Below are 15,930 nucleotides of genomic sequence, written 5' to 3'. Positions count from 1 at the left end.
CTGTTAATATTCCATTAATTAACAATACAGTAAGTCTGCTTTACTATTAGCATTAGTATTTATATTATTTACAATATCACATTATGTTGCTTCATTTTATTTTTGAATCAATTAAAATATGTTAATTATTTATGAAAATACAAGAATAATATTATTCAAGTTATCTTCCCCCAAGTCACAAAGGGTTTCATTGTAGACCAGTACATTTTATAAATCAGTGAAAGAATCAATGTCATCTAACTCCTCTTTCTCTTTTTCAATTTGTGCTGCCTGTGGTCTGGTACTAAAATAATATAGGGAAAGAGGAAGGGGAGGGTTGAGCTGCTTCCTGAGGCATACTCTGTTTATAAATCCTGAACATAGTCCTGATGATTTCCCAGGTGCTATATGGTAGAAAAGAGTGCTGATGTGGTAGAGAGGATGGGTAGTGTCTAATCCCTTCCATTTCTGAATCTCTATGATTCTTTCAAAGTCTTCTGCTCATTGATGATCTATTCAGAAAGGTTAATAAGTGAACATAAATAGAAATAAGGTCAGTATGGGATTTTTGAAATTTGGGTGCCTCCATCTACAATGACAACACAACAGAAAAAAAGTTCATTGATATAAAGGAAATGTATTGTCTCACATAATCAGAAGTCTGTAGGTTGCTTTTCTTTGATTGGTTTAGCAGTTCAAGATCTAGGACTTTTCTGCGTTTTTGTTTTGTCATCCATAGTTTATCATTGTCTCTATTCCTGGTCAGAAGTTGACTAAAGCAGCTTCAAGCTTCAGTCTTCATGCTGCCATGTATCAAAAATGGGGAAAAATAAAGGTTGACATTTGGGGTTGGGAATGAGGATTAAAACTTTTATCCTCACAACTATATCAGGTAGAATAATGTTTCTGGGTAAATCCAACAGACTTTCTTGAGGGTATGTAGTAGCTTCCAGGAAAAACAGGTAATTAATATATTAAGATTTTAGCATCTTAACCCCCAAAGCTCTAGGGTTTGACATTAAGTAAGAAATGGCTAGACATAGCTAATGGGTGACAGAAGATTCTTCAATGAGTTCATCAAATAGATTCTCATTGTTCTTACTTCAAAACTGATTGCTTCCATCATTAGAGTAGGAAATATTCTTCTAATTCTTGCCAATGATATAGATACATGACTCTAAACATGGAAGTTAGAGAGGCAACCATAAGACAGAGCAAACACACCAGAGGTAATCTCTGAATTAACAAATGGTGATACCATCTTTGTTTGCATTGCCAGCAAAGGCTGGTTCTTATGCTTAGCATGCAGAAGAAGGTGAAATTCTGGGCAACAATGTTTGAAGTAGGGAAATAATTTAGTATGTGGAAGGTATGAACCAGGTATGAACAAAATTTGAGGATAATAGGAGCAATCCTCAAAACCTCCTCCATGATTAAGGGGTGATAGTTTTTTTAGGGAAGTTTATATGCAGAAAAGCAGGGAAACTATGGGTTTTATATGGGGAGAGGGGTGAAGGCCAGTTTTGCTTGGGGGTGGGAGGATGAGAATGGGTGTCAGGTATTTATTGTGGATTTGTGAACATGCAGGAGCCATGACTAAGGACCAATAGGCCTGGGTTTCATCATCTGTATGAAGGTTTTCTATAATGACTTACTGGCTTCCTGAAGAACAAATCAATTTTATCTCATAGCTGTGTATTTTCGGTCTGCAAACAACAAGGTAGGTTAATGTATATCCAGACAATTGACAGTGGTCTAAGGGTTAGTGTGTTGTATAGATTAACCCAGTATGTTCTTGGTTAATGTTGGGCCCAGTTTCATTTATATAGTTTTGAACTAAGTGATGGCCCTGTCAAAGACATGCTTCAATCTATTCCAGTGATTTTTCCATTCAACTGTGAAGTTAAGCAGGGATGGGAATTCTTGCAACTGCAAGGAGCCTGCCTTCCAATCTCGGCTTTAACACCCTGCATTGCTCTTCAAGTCTGCCTCTTGTTTTCATACTCCTTCCCCCTTCTGTGGGTTAGTCAAAAGCCAATGCTCAAATAGCATAGACCAAAAGGGGAAGAGAGTGAAGAAAGTGGAAATGTAAGAAGTGAGTAGAGATTTGCTAATGCTGGATTTCTGGAGTCAGGAACTTTTTTTTTTCTTCTTTCCCCCAAAAGTACAAGGCAGCTATAAACTCCGAGGATTATTCAGAACAAAGCGAGGGGCACAAGATGAGGTATTGACTGATGGATGCCAAGTTATTTTCTGAAGCAAAAAATTAAAGAGAAAAGAAGACAATGGGGGATAATGCAAATTGTAGTTCTGATGCCTGAGTAAGGTAGAGAGCTTATTTTGCCAGGAGACAAGGAGGATTGGAATGTTCTTAGAAATAAGGGAATAGTCAGGCATGGAGAGGAAGAGGGGAGGTGGTAGAAGACAAAGTCAGCAGTGTGTGATATTTAGAGTTTCACTATCACTCCCTGGAGTGTGTGCACTTCCAACTGTTAAATGCGTTTTGGGTGGATTGTCAGTACCCTCCCCCCAGCCCAATTTGACCTTTCACAACTTACAGAAATGGCCCCTGCCTACCAGAAAACATGTTGTGAAAAAATCAGTTTTTTTAAAAATTCCACTGGCGTGCTCCCTACACCACCTGTCTTTTGACAATAGCTTCAGTGGACTCTACCTGAACATGGCCCTTGCTTTTCCTATTGGACAGATTATAGGCAGTCCACTTCTCACAGAGGTTCACAAACTAGGTTTCCCTAAGTTTACCCACATGGATTTCTCTCCTGCTGTATTGTAAATATTTTTAATTTTCTGTATGTTATGATATTTTGGCATCTTAAAGAATGTTTCAACTGGGGAGAGAGTGCCGTTCTGTTCTAGGACTAGACAATCATTTGAGATAGCAAAGATGTAAACTTATGGTTATCTTTCTTTGCAAACTACCCAATCCATCACCACTCCTTCTGTCTGGCCCTAACATTCTGTCATATGTATCGATACTGTAGTGATCCTGACTGACAGAGGTGTTATATGTATTGACATTGTAATGACCCTGCCTAATCAAGAGGTGGCAGCAATTGAGATAGTGACTTAAATTATCAATTAGAAAGTAACCACTTGTTTATAAAGACACATATAAAAAAGACATGTGAAAGAGAGCAACATATGAAGCCTGTGCCTGGAGACCCTCCTAAATTAAAATTAACAGGTGTCCTGGTATTCATCCTCCTATATGTGGTATAAATATAGGTACCGAATTTAAGGTAATTTGAAATACTTATGAACTCCACGCCCAAGGTTGTCTAGATTTTGAAACCTTATCCAGATTTTGGTGAGAGTCACCAGGGACCTCAACAGTGAATAGTGGCTGTCCCATGCCTGAAGATGTATGGCTGCCAGGAACTCTCTGGTTGGGACGCAGTCACCAGGCGTGAGTCATAAGTGAAATCTTTCCACTCGGGGGTAAGTTAACACTTAATGAGATCTGAAGCTGATATAGAACCCTAAGTGATAATATTCTTTAGCCTCAATCACCAGAGGGTCAGGTGCCAGTGAACTAGGAGCCATCCCTATAGCCTAAATCCATTGAAAAATAAATAAAACCTGCCAATCCTAAACTGTCTACCTTACCCTGTCTTGCCTCTTCTGTTAGAAATCCCCAATAAAGGCTCTGGTTTAAACTTTCCCTCAGTTCTATTTTCTGCCTCCTCACTACCCTGGGGCTTTTCCACGTGGCCTTTTACAGAATGCAGTGCCTTTTCTCTCTAGGATCTGTGAGTGTAATAAACTTTATTTTTTTCCTGAGCCTCTCTTTTGTATACTCTATTGGCTGCAACTAACTGATCATCTCTCCAGAGAATCCAAAATCCCCCCAAAATTTTTACTATGGTATAGCTCCCCAGTATTTAAAATAATTGGTAGAAATTTGGAGCAGGGTCCCAGTACCTGATCTTGAAAAAAAATAACATGCATTGCAATGTGTATTGGATATCTAAAATTAAACACATGAGTTAAAATTTATATTACTAATTCACATAACTGTATTGCAATTGCTATTTACCAATCAGTATAGAACTATTAAAATATTTTAACAATCAGGACTGCTTTAATAGGGCATACCGGCTAACATCAGCCCTGAATCTACCTTAGGTGAATATTATCAAGATTCTGGTCCCATTGCTGCAAAAATAAGTTAACACACCTCTTGGACAATACTACCTTTACAATGATAAATAACATTCTTTTTTTTTTTTTTTATAGAGGCATGTTTATTTCTTTATTTGTTTTGTTTGTTTGTTCTGTTTACACATGCACTGGGTACAGTCAGAAGTGCGGGAGGGTGAGAGAATTCACCAGAGCCAGAGCGGGGAGCAGAGCAGGCAGAAGGACCGAAGTACACTGCTGAGGGGAGCAGCGGGCGGCAGGAGAGGTCTGCACGCCATGTGGGACCCTCCTCTGGTGGCCGGGGAGCAGCCGGGGATCGAACCGGCGCCGCAGAGGCCGCGGGCAGCTTCGTAACCCAGCGCTCAACCGCTGTGCCACCGGGGAGGCCCGATAAATAACATTCTTTAGGAGTTTAATGATTGGATAGTCCTTTCAAGGTCATTGCTAAAATTAAATAATGGGATCTTAACTTTCTATGGATGAACCAGAGGAGGTTAATTTTGAGCAATGTTTTATTCCCTACTAATTTTACCAAAACTCTATAGAATTTTGGATACTTGGTGAAAAGAGCCATATACTAAATACTAGATATTTTATTGACATATAATTTAATATTCAATTTTATTTATTTCCATCATTGTTTCACGTCATCATTGTGACATTGTCTCATGTCATACGTGATAATTTGTGCAAATATAAGCAAATGTTTAATTTTAGAAAGGGCCCCTTAAATAGATTCTACTCCTCTTCCTAAATATTCAAAACTTAAAGGAAGAGAGTAAGTCACAGTGGAAAGAATATCAACACCTTGATAGACAGGTCGGAACTGTGCCACTTCCTTGCTCAGTAAATATACAGCAATTACTTAATTCTTTCAGCCTCCATATCTTAATCCCTTCCCAAGTCTCCCTGGTGGTCCAGTATTTAGGATTTGGTGCTCTCATATCTTAATCCCTTCCTTAGTCAAATTTTTAAATGTTTTATTTTTATTTTATTTATTAAAATAATTCAGTAGTTGATTTTCAATTGAGATATAGTAGACATAACTCGATCATTTTTGTGTATTATATACCCAGCTACTATTTACCTTGCTGAGTTGCACAAAAAAAAAAAAATCAAGAATCATCATGGACAGATCACAGACTAAGGACTGGAATTAATATTTGGTATACTTCTTGTGATAAAACCAGCAGACTTAGAGTGAAAAGACAAGGGTTTAATCTAGTGATTCGAAATGGGGCGATCAGTCTTGAATTATGAAGAGTTAAGAGTATGTGAAAGGTAAGGAGACCTTTGTACTGCCTCCTTTTCCTCATCTAAGCAAATAAGTTTAGTTCACTACTTTACACTTAAAGGTCTACTCCCCCGTGGGCCATTTTAGCTTTAAACTAGATGAAGGGATGCCATTTCTGATCTTTTTTTTGTGCTCTGTTCTACTGTTCTTTTGCTTCAGCTCAACTTTTAACCTATTCTTTTCTCCATTTGAAGATTTCTTAGTAAAAGAGTTTTTGAATTTTACCTATTTCCTCCTATAACATGATTCTTTACTTTTTTTCTGGTCTTCTGTCTAGGAAACCTTATATATTCTCTGCAACTATGACTGCTTCTTAAATCCACCTCCACCCCCACCAGTCACCACTATAAATGTTTATAGGTAGAAGAGCAAATCACCCTGATTCAACAACAAAACCATTTACTTATGTACATATAGTCTTCATATTTGTATCCAGAGATCACCTTATTATTTAATGGTTTAATTTTAAATCAGAAAAAGTTTGCTAATTTTAGAATTAAAACAAATATATACTGGAGCAGAAAAACCAGCTGACACTAAGGCATAATGGAAGAAAGAAAAAAAATGATAATGTCTGTGGCTCTAATTCAAATTGTATTATGCTCATTCCCCATCTATATCCTTGATGATGACAGTGATGGGTCTGCTCTCACAGGAACGTGGTGTGTGTGTGTGTGTGTGTGTGTGTGTGAGAGAGAGAGAGAGAGAGAGAGAGAGAGAGAGAGAGAGAGAGAGAGAGAGAGGTTTTAAGCATTAGAAGTAAGTATGTCAGAAGCAGTATGGGCACAGCTTGAGCTCAGGGAAGAAAACCTTGGCGTATGTGTAGTTTAAACTGTAGAGATTCAAGGATCCAGAATCCACTTTCAAGTTTGAATAGATGAATGTCCATATATGATGTGCTCTGTCAAAGGAGGAAAAGAAGTGAAATTGAATGTCATCTATAGCTCAGCTCAGATCTTATTTCCAAAAATCACATGTCACTTTTTTGACTCCTCTTAAGTACTAGTAGCTTTTCTTTTTTAACATGCTTACATTATATTTGAACATTCTTTTGACTGAAGGGCGTAATGCAGAAGGAATCTGTTTTATATTGTGGTTGAAGAAAACAGGGCATTTACCCTCACGGAAAAAGGAATTTTTAAATGGGGTTTGTATTTTTTTTTTGGAAAACGTTGATGTCCTTGGATATATCTTAACCTTTTCCTGACTAGAATCCATAGTTTATTTTATTGGTATATGTTAACTTTCACAAGTAACAGATTCAAGGGACTCCTGTTGTAACATGACAGGGTAACTGGCACTGGGCTAGCCCATGTACTATAAATAGTCACTAAGCTGGACACAATATCTGCAGCAACTATTTTAGACATTTGACAAAAGGCCACACAGGACTGTGATCTTTGAGAGGAAAGAAACCAAGTCAACCCTATAATCACCAGTTCTTTCTCGTGGAGGCAGTTTCCAGATTACAAAGTGGGGAGGTAGAACCCAATCAGAGCATTTTGGTCTTGCTGAGCTTAGAAGGCAGCAATTGGAGCTCAGGACAGCTAAGTTGTTGGAATTTTTAAAATAAAAACTCAGAAAGATGGAAATCTTCTGAGGAATTGTTTTTAAGTTTTTGGCTAAATATTAAGCTATCAGTTCACAGGGAAAGTTAGGAAGTTATGAAAAAAGACTGTGAAGGTCACATATTTCTGAGAGAGGTAGGTGTTGCAGCCAGCTGTAGCTTTACTAAATATCATGTAGAACCCTGAAGGTTTATATATATGGAGTAGGGCTAGTCTAAACTTAGAATAAAGAATAATGTAGACCCTACCTAAACATCAAGGTGATACACTATTAATTTCCTGCCAAAATAGCACTCAGCACTCTGAAAAAAAATGATTTAAAAAATATTACTCTCAAGAACATTACATCCACAATGTATAACTTAAAATAAAATATTACTTCATAGGCACAGAAGCAAGAAAATGTCATTCCTAACCAGGAAGAAAAATAATAGTAGAGACAGATCCAGAGATGACAGAGATGATGGAATTAGCAGGCAAACAACAATTTATATATATTTAAGAATGCAAAGGAAAGAATGAGCATGATGAACAGACAGATGGGAAATCACAGTAGAGAAAGAGAAACTTTAAAAATGGAAATTCTGGAGCTCAAAAATGCGGAATTCAAAAGTGAAATGAAAAATTAACTCAACTCAAAAGTGAAATGAAAAATTGATAATTTATACCATAATTTATGTTTATGACATTGAACATAACTGTTCATCAAAAACCTAAGACTGCTATATAAATATATAAAATATATATATATTTTTTCCACCTGTTGATTTCCTTATTTTATGAATTGTTCATGACAATTTTACAGTTTTCTATTAAGGTAATAACTTTTACCCCTATTGGTGAGGAAAGATTATTTGTACACTAATGATAGTATCTCTTTTTGCCACATATTTATATGCAATTTTAAAAGTATAGTTTATGTAAAATTTAAATTTTATCATTTTCTTCTTGTTTAAAAAAGGGGAAAAATTAGTTTAAAACCCCCAAACAGCATACTTTTGAAGAAATGAGAAGATATATGAACAATTACAAAGGAAGATAAACAAATGGAACAAGAAAAATATGTTCAACAATATTAGTCATTTGGCCTATGAAAATTAAAATCCTGAAGAGCTGCGATATATACTTTGTAGAATAATTTTTTTCAGATATAACTTTATATTTAATGAAATACCATTATTTTACATTCTTGTTAATATTTTGACAGTATAGGATTTCTCACTTCAAGTGTGGTCACCATAGGTCTCCTACCACTATAGCACCTATAGTCCTCCTCCATAGTCCATAAATATATTTTAAAAGGCTGATGAGACTAAATATTGACAAGTGTTTATAGCAATTGGAACTTTCATACATTGGGAGATAGGTATATGAAGTGGTGAAACTAATTTGAAAAACCTTTTGGCAGTGTATTTTAAAGTTACCATTAATTACCCTATGAGTCAACAATTTGACTCCTTAGGTATTTATCCAAGAGAAATAAAAACATTGAATGACAAAAATTCTGAAAGCATACAGCAGTTTTACTTATGATAACCTCAAATTGCAAATATCTCAAATGTTGATCAACAAGTAAATGGTTAAAATTTTGAATTTATATAAAATACTACTTATCAGTAAAATGAATTAAATAATCCATTTTAATCTGTGGATTACTTTGAATGAAAGGAGTTAATCACAAAAGTGTTTATTTACACCTTTTGGTATATTTTTGGAACAGGCAAAACTGATACAGTAAGAGACATCAGAATACTGGTTGCTTCTAGGGGGAGATTTGGGGATACATAAGTGCTAGGGGTTTGAAGGGACTTTCTGGGGTGATAGACATATTTCTTATGTAATATTAGACTTGTCTGTTACACAAGTATACATCCATTTGTCAAACCCCATCACTCTTTTGTGCTTTCTATTATATGAAAATTATACCTGGGAGGGGGCGGAGCAACATGGCGGCGAGGAGACGCTGCGAGTAAGATCTCCCATTAAAAAAAAGTTAATAGGGAGGAAAAGCGGCAGGTCCCAGTGAGAACTGGGACACGGAAGATAAACGGACGACTCCAGCAAACTGCCCGAAGAAGAAAGTTGCCATAAAAGAGGACTAGAAGGGAGGGAAGCGCAGAACCCTGCTCCCCTCCCCCGCCCACAAAGTCGGCACTCTCCGACCGGCAGAAAGGAGGGAAACAACAAACCAAAACGGCCAACAAGAAAAACGGACGCAGCAAGTGGGACTGTGAGTGGAAAGGAACTATTGCAGCCACCACACCCCGTGAACGGGAGAGGCGAACCCTGCAGGATCCACCGCGGAGGTGAGCTCCAGGCGCCATTAAAGAGAGCCCCGCCCCCCAGGAGGAGACCAGCACCAGCACACAGCCCTGGCCGCCCGGTAAGGTTGCGTGCGGAAAGCGGCGCGGATCCGGACCGGATCGCAGCTGCCCAGGTCCCCACGCCTGCGACCTAGGCTTGCGGGGAGACGGCGGAGGCCCTCCCTGAGTGAGCAGGAACAAGGCGCCCAGGCAAGGGAGCTGGATTCAAAAGGCGCCATTCCCGCGCCACTGATCTGGGCTACAGCCTGCGTCCTGGAACTGAGGGCTTTGGAACTGAGACCCGGGGCACGAAATTAGGGGGAGACGGCGGAGGCCCTCCCTGAGTGAGCAGGAACAAGGCGCCCAGGCAGGGGAGCGGGATTCAAAAGGCGCCATTCCCGCGCCACTGATCTGGGCTACAGCCCGCGTCCTGGAACTGAGGGCTTTGGAACTGAGAACCGGGGCACGAAATTAGGGGGAGACTGCGGAGGCCCTCCCTGAGTGAGCAGGAACAAGGCGCCCAGGCAAGGGAGCTGGATTCAAAAGGCGCCATTCCCGCGCCACTGATCTGGGCTACAGCCTGCGTCCTGGAACTGAGGGCTTTGGAACTGAGACCCGGGGCACGAAATTAGGGGAAGACTGCGGAGGCCCTCCCTGAGTGAGCAGGAACAAGGCGCCCAGGCAAGGGAGCTGGACTCAAAAGGCGCCATTCCCGCGCCACTGATCTGGGCTACAGCCCGCATCCTGGAACTGAGGGCTTTGGAACTGAGACCCGGGCACGAAATTAGGGGGAGACTGCGGAGGCCCATCCTGAGTGAGCAGGAACAAGGCGCCCAGGCAGGGGAGCAGGATTCAAAAGGCGCCATTCCCGCGCCACTGATCTGGGCTACAGCCCGCGTCCTGGAACTGAGGGCTTTGGAACAGAGACCGGGGGCACGAAATTAGGGGCGTGGGTTCCCCACGACGGTGGGGCACAAGGCAGACACAGCACCCCAAAGCCGTTGAGGTGTACCCTACCATCCCCGCTCTGCTCCCTGTCCCACGGGGTGGAAAATCAGCTCCCCAAGGGCTCTAGGAGAGACTTCTGGCACCACCTAGCGACTTGAAGCCAGCAGAGGCTCCTGAAGGAGCTAGTGGCCAGCTGGGGAGTTTGCCCACACCGGGCCCCCTCCGAACAAGTAGTCTGAGCCCACAGGGAGAGCGAGCACCCACAGCCGGGGCAGACCAGGTGCGCAGAAGAGTGTGCCTGAGACCAGACACGCAGGGAGTGTGTCCCACATCACCATTTTAGAACAGGGACATTTCTTCAGTAAAGACTACCTGCAGAAGGCTTCCTCAGGAGCCAGAGGTGAGCGGGGGAAGTTCGCCCACGCCAGACCCCCTCTGGCCTGCAGTCCAAGCCCAGAGGGGAGCAGGAACCCACCGCCGGGGCAGACCAGGCGCACAGGGGAGTGTGTCCCTACATCGGCATTTTAGAACAGGGACCTTTCTCCAGTAAAGACTGCTTGAAACTGACATATGACTCCTGGAAGAACCAGAGGGGAACAGAGAAGCCCACCCAAGATGCCGGCCAGTCCCAACTACACAGTGTCCCAACGCATACGGCAAATTAGAAAACAGACAGTAGGGAAGAGAAGAACCACACGCAACCTAGCAACTCTCCAGAGAAAAAGCACACCACAAAAAGAAAGCCAGCCCCCAGATTGCAAAGACAATAACTTGGAAGAATTTCTGAGCCTTCCAGAAAGAGAATTTAAAATTGCCGTGATTAAAAAACTAACAGAAGTCATAAAGGAAAACAATGATAAGGGAAAAATAATCAACGATCAGAAGAATGCAATTGAGTCCCTAGAGAGGGAAAACAATGGTCAGAAGAAAGAAATTGAGTCCCTAAAGAGGGAAGTAAAAGAAATGCAGGAGATCAAAGAATTAATGGAAGAACTAAAGAATTCTGGGAAAAGCAATGAAAGCAGAATAGATGAAATGGAAGAACGAATAAGTAATCTTGAAGACATAGAAATAAAAAGAACCAAAACAGAAAAGGAAAGAGAAGTACGAAAGAAAAAGAACGAAGAAAGACTTCGGGAACTATCTGACTCCATGAGGAAAGGAAATATAAGAGTTATAGGAATACCAGAAGGAGAGGAGAGAGATGTAGGAACAGAGAAAATATTCAAAGAGATAATTGAAGAGAACTTCCCAAATGTGAAGAAGGAGCTGAAAATTGATATACAAGAAGCAAGAAGAACACCAAACTTCCACGACGAAAGGAAAAATACAGCAAGACACATAATAGTAAAGCTCCCAAGAATCCAGGACAAGGAAAAAATAATGAAGCTGGCAAGAGGGAAGAAACAGATAACATTCAAAGGAAAACCAATCAGGCTGACATCAGACTTCTCCGAAGAAACACTACGGGCAAGGAGAGAGTGGAGGGACATAGTCAACAGACTCCAAGAAAACAGATGCCAACCAAGAATACTCTATCCCGCAAAGCTCTCCTTCCTCTTTGAAGAAAGAATATGGACCTTCCCAGACAAACAGAAACTCCGGAATTTCATTGCAACTAAACCCCCACTCCAAAAAATACTACAAGGAGTCCTAAAGCCAGAACCTCAGAGGGACGAATAACAATGAAAGAAGGCCAAAAAAAAAAGTTATTAAAAGAATAAATAAATAAAATCAAAGGAAAGACAAACACAATGGCAAATACAGATGTTAACATATCAATAATAACTCTGAATGTAAATGGACTAAACTCTTCAATAAAAAGACACAGAGTTGCAGCCTGGATTAAGAAACAAAACCCAACCTTTTGCTGTCTCCAGGAAACACATTTAGCTACAAAAGATAAAAATAGGCTCAAAGTTAAAGGATGGAAAACAATCCTACAAGCAAATGGACCAAAAAAGAAAGCAGGAACAGCTATACTTATATCAGATAAAACAGATTTCAAACTCAAAAAGATAAAAAGAGACCCCAAGGGCCACTACATTATGATCAAGGGGACAATACTTCAAGAAGAAATAACACTCATTAACATATACTCACCAAACGAAGGAGCACCAAAATATATCAGACAACTGTTGTCCTCTCTGAAAACAGACATCAGAGAAAACACATACGTAGTGGGAGACTTCAACACACCACTATCAACAATGGATAGATCAACAAGACAAAAAATAAGTAAAGAAACTAAAGCTCTAAATAAGGACCTAGAGCAATTGGGCTTAACAGACATCTATAGAACACTAAACCCCAAAAAAACGGAGTACACATTTTTCTCAAGCGCACACGGATCATTCTCCAGGATCGATCACATACTGGGGCACAAGACAAACATCAACAGATACACCAAGATTGAAATCATATCAACCATCTTTTCTGACCATGAAGGCATCAAACTAGAAATAAACCATAAAAAGAAGGCAAGGAACTTTCCTACCTCATGGAGATTAAAAAACACACTACTGGAAGACCATTGGACTAATGAGGAGATCAAAGAAGAAATTAAAAAATTTTTTGAATTGAACGACAAGGAGGACACCAATATCCTAAATGTATGGGATGCAGCAAAAGCAGTAATAAGAGGAAAATATATAGCAATAGAAGCTCACATCAAGAAACAAGAAAGAACGCAAAGAAACAACCTAATCTCGAAGCTCAAAGATCTAGAAAAAGAACAACAAAAAAACCCCAAAACCAGTAGAAGAAAAGAAATAATAAAAACCAAAGCAGAAATAAATGAAATTGAAACTAAAAAAACAATCCAAAAGATCAATGAAACCAAGAGCTGGTTCTTTGAAAAAATCAATAAAATAGACAAACCCCTAGCCAGGCTCACAAAGGAAAAAAGGGAGAAAGCACAAATAAACAGGATCATCAATGAAAGAGGAGAAATCACAACGGACACAGCAGAAATCAAAAGAATAATCAGTAACTACTATGAACAGTTATATGGAAACAAGTTCAACAATCTAGAGGAGATGGACAAATTCCTACAACTCTACAATCACCCAAAGCTAGATAAAGAAGAAATAGAACACCTAAACAGACCAATTACAATTAGCGAAATTGAAATGGTAATCAAAAACCTCCCCAAAAACAAAAGCCCAGGACCTGATGGATTTACAAATGAATTCTACCAAACATTCAGAGACGAATTAGTGCCTATCCTTCACAAACTCTTCCAAAAAATTGAGAAGGAAGGGACAATACCAAACACGTTTTATGAAGCCAACATTACACTAATACCAAAACCGAACAAGGACAACACAAAAAAGGAAAACTACAGGCCAATCTCCCTAATGAACACTGATGCAAAAATCCTCAATAAAATTTTAGCTATCAGAATCCAACAATGTATCCATAAGATAATTCACCACGACCAAGTTGGATTCATTCCAGGGGCACAAGGATGGTTTAACATCCGAAAATCAATCAACGTTATCCAACACATCAACAAAAAGAAATATAAAAACCATATGATAATATCAATAGATGCTGAGAAAGCTTTCGACAAAGTGCAACACCCATTCATGATAAAAGCCCTTGAAATTCTTGGGATACAAGGAACATACCTCAACATCATAAAGGCCATCTATGACAAGCCAACAGCCAGTATCATTCTCAATGGTGAAAAGCTGAAAGCAATTCCATTAAGATCTGGAACAAGACAAGGATGTCCACTCTCACCATTGCTTTTCAATATAATACTGGAAGTCCTAGCCAGGGCAATAAGACAAGAGAAAGACATCCAAGGAATCCAAATAGGAAAAGAAGAAGTCAAACTATCACTATTTGCAGACGATATGATATTATATATAGAGAACCCCAAAAACTCCACAGAAAAGCTAATTCAACTCATCAATCAGTTCAGTAAAGTGGCAGGATACAAAATCAACACGCAAAAGTCAGTAGCCTTCCTATACACAAACAATAAATCTGAAGAAGAAGAAATCAAAAAGACCATCCCTTTTGTTATTGAAACAAAAAAAATCAAATATTTGGGAATAAATCTAACAAAAGAGGTAAAGGACCTATACAAAGAAAACTATAAAACACTGTTAAAAGAAATAGAAGAAGACACAAAGAAATGGAGAGACATCCCCTGCTCATGGATTGGAAGAATAAACATTATTAAAATGGCCATCCTTCCAAAAGCAATATACAGATTCAATGCTATTCCAATCAAAATTTCAATGTCATTCTTCAAAGAAATAGAACAATTATTGATGAAATTCATATGGAATCACAAAAAACCCCGAATAGCCAAAGCTCTCCTGAAAAAAAAAGAAGGGAATGGAGGCATCAGACTCCCAGACTTCAAACTATACTACAAAGCCATAATCATCAAAACTGCATGGTATTGGAACAAGAACAGACATACAGACCAATGGAATCGAATAGAAAATCCAGAAGTAAACCCACAGATTTATGGTCAACTAATCTTTGACAAAGGAGCAAAGAATATGCATTGGAGCAAAGAAAGTTTGTTCAATAAATGGTGCTGGGAAAACTGGGTCGCTACATGCAAAAGAATGAAGCTTGACCACCACCTCACACCATACACAAAAATCAACTCAAAATGGATTAAAGAACTAGACATAAGACCTGAAACCATAAAATATATAGAAGGAAACACTACGTGATTTGCACACCAAAGACATCTTTACAGACACATCACCCAAAGCAGTGATAGTGAAGGCAAAGATAAACAGCTGGGACTACATCAAATTAAAGAGCTTTTGCACAGCAAAAGAGACAATAACAAAAACAAAGAGAAACCCCACCAACTGGGAGAACATTTTTGCACCCAACACTAATGATAAAGGACTGATCACAAAAATCTGCAAAGAGCTGATGAGACTCAACAACAACAAAGAAAATAATCCAGTCAAAAAATGGGCAGAAGAGCTTAAAAGAAACTTCTCTGAAGAGGAAATGCAAATGGCCAACAGGCATATGAAAAAATGTTCAACATCACTTGTCATCAGGGAAATGCAAATCAAAACTACCATGAGATACCATCTTACACCAGTGAGAATGGCACATATTAAAAAAACTAGCAACAACAAATGTTGGCGAGGGTGTGGAGAAAAAGGAACTCTTCTGCACTGTTGGTGGGAGTGCAAACTGGTCCAACCACTGTGGAAAGCTGTGTGGAGATTTCTGGACCTACTAAACATAGAGCTTCCATATGATCCAGCAATTCCACTCCTAGGTATTTACCCAAAGGACACAGAAACATCAATTCCAAAGAACACCTGCACCCCTATGTTTATAGCAGCACTGTTTACAATAGCTAAGCTTTGGAAACAACCCAAATGCCCAAAAATAGATGACTGGATCAAGAAGATGTGGTACATATATACCATGGAATATTACTCAGCATTCAAAAAAGATAAACACATGCAATTTGCAGCAACATGGATGGCGCTGGAAGGGATCATGCTCAGCGAAATAAGCCAAAAAGAAAAAGAAAAATACCGGATGGTCTCACTCATAGCAGGAATCTAGAAAACTTAAATAAGGGACCAGGAAAATGAATAACTATAAGATAGTGAAAATCAAAATCAACAAAAAACTATGAACCAGAGACACTTTTAGGGGGGCGGGAGGGGAG

Source organism: Talpa europaea, assembly GCF_964194135.1.
Source record: "Talpa europaea genome assembly, chromosome: 6".
NCBI lineage: Eukaryota > Metazoa > Chordata > Mammalia > Eulipotyphla > Talpidae > Talpa > Talpa europaea.
The sequence above is the reverse complement of the archived record's forward strand: the minus strand, read 5'-3'. Positions refer to the sequence as shown.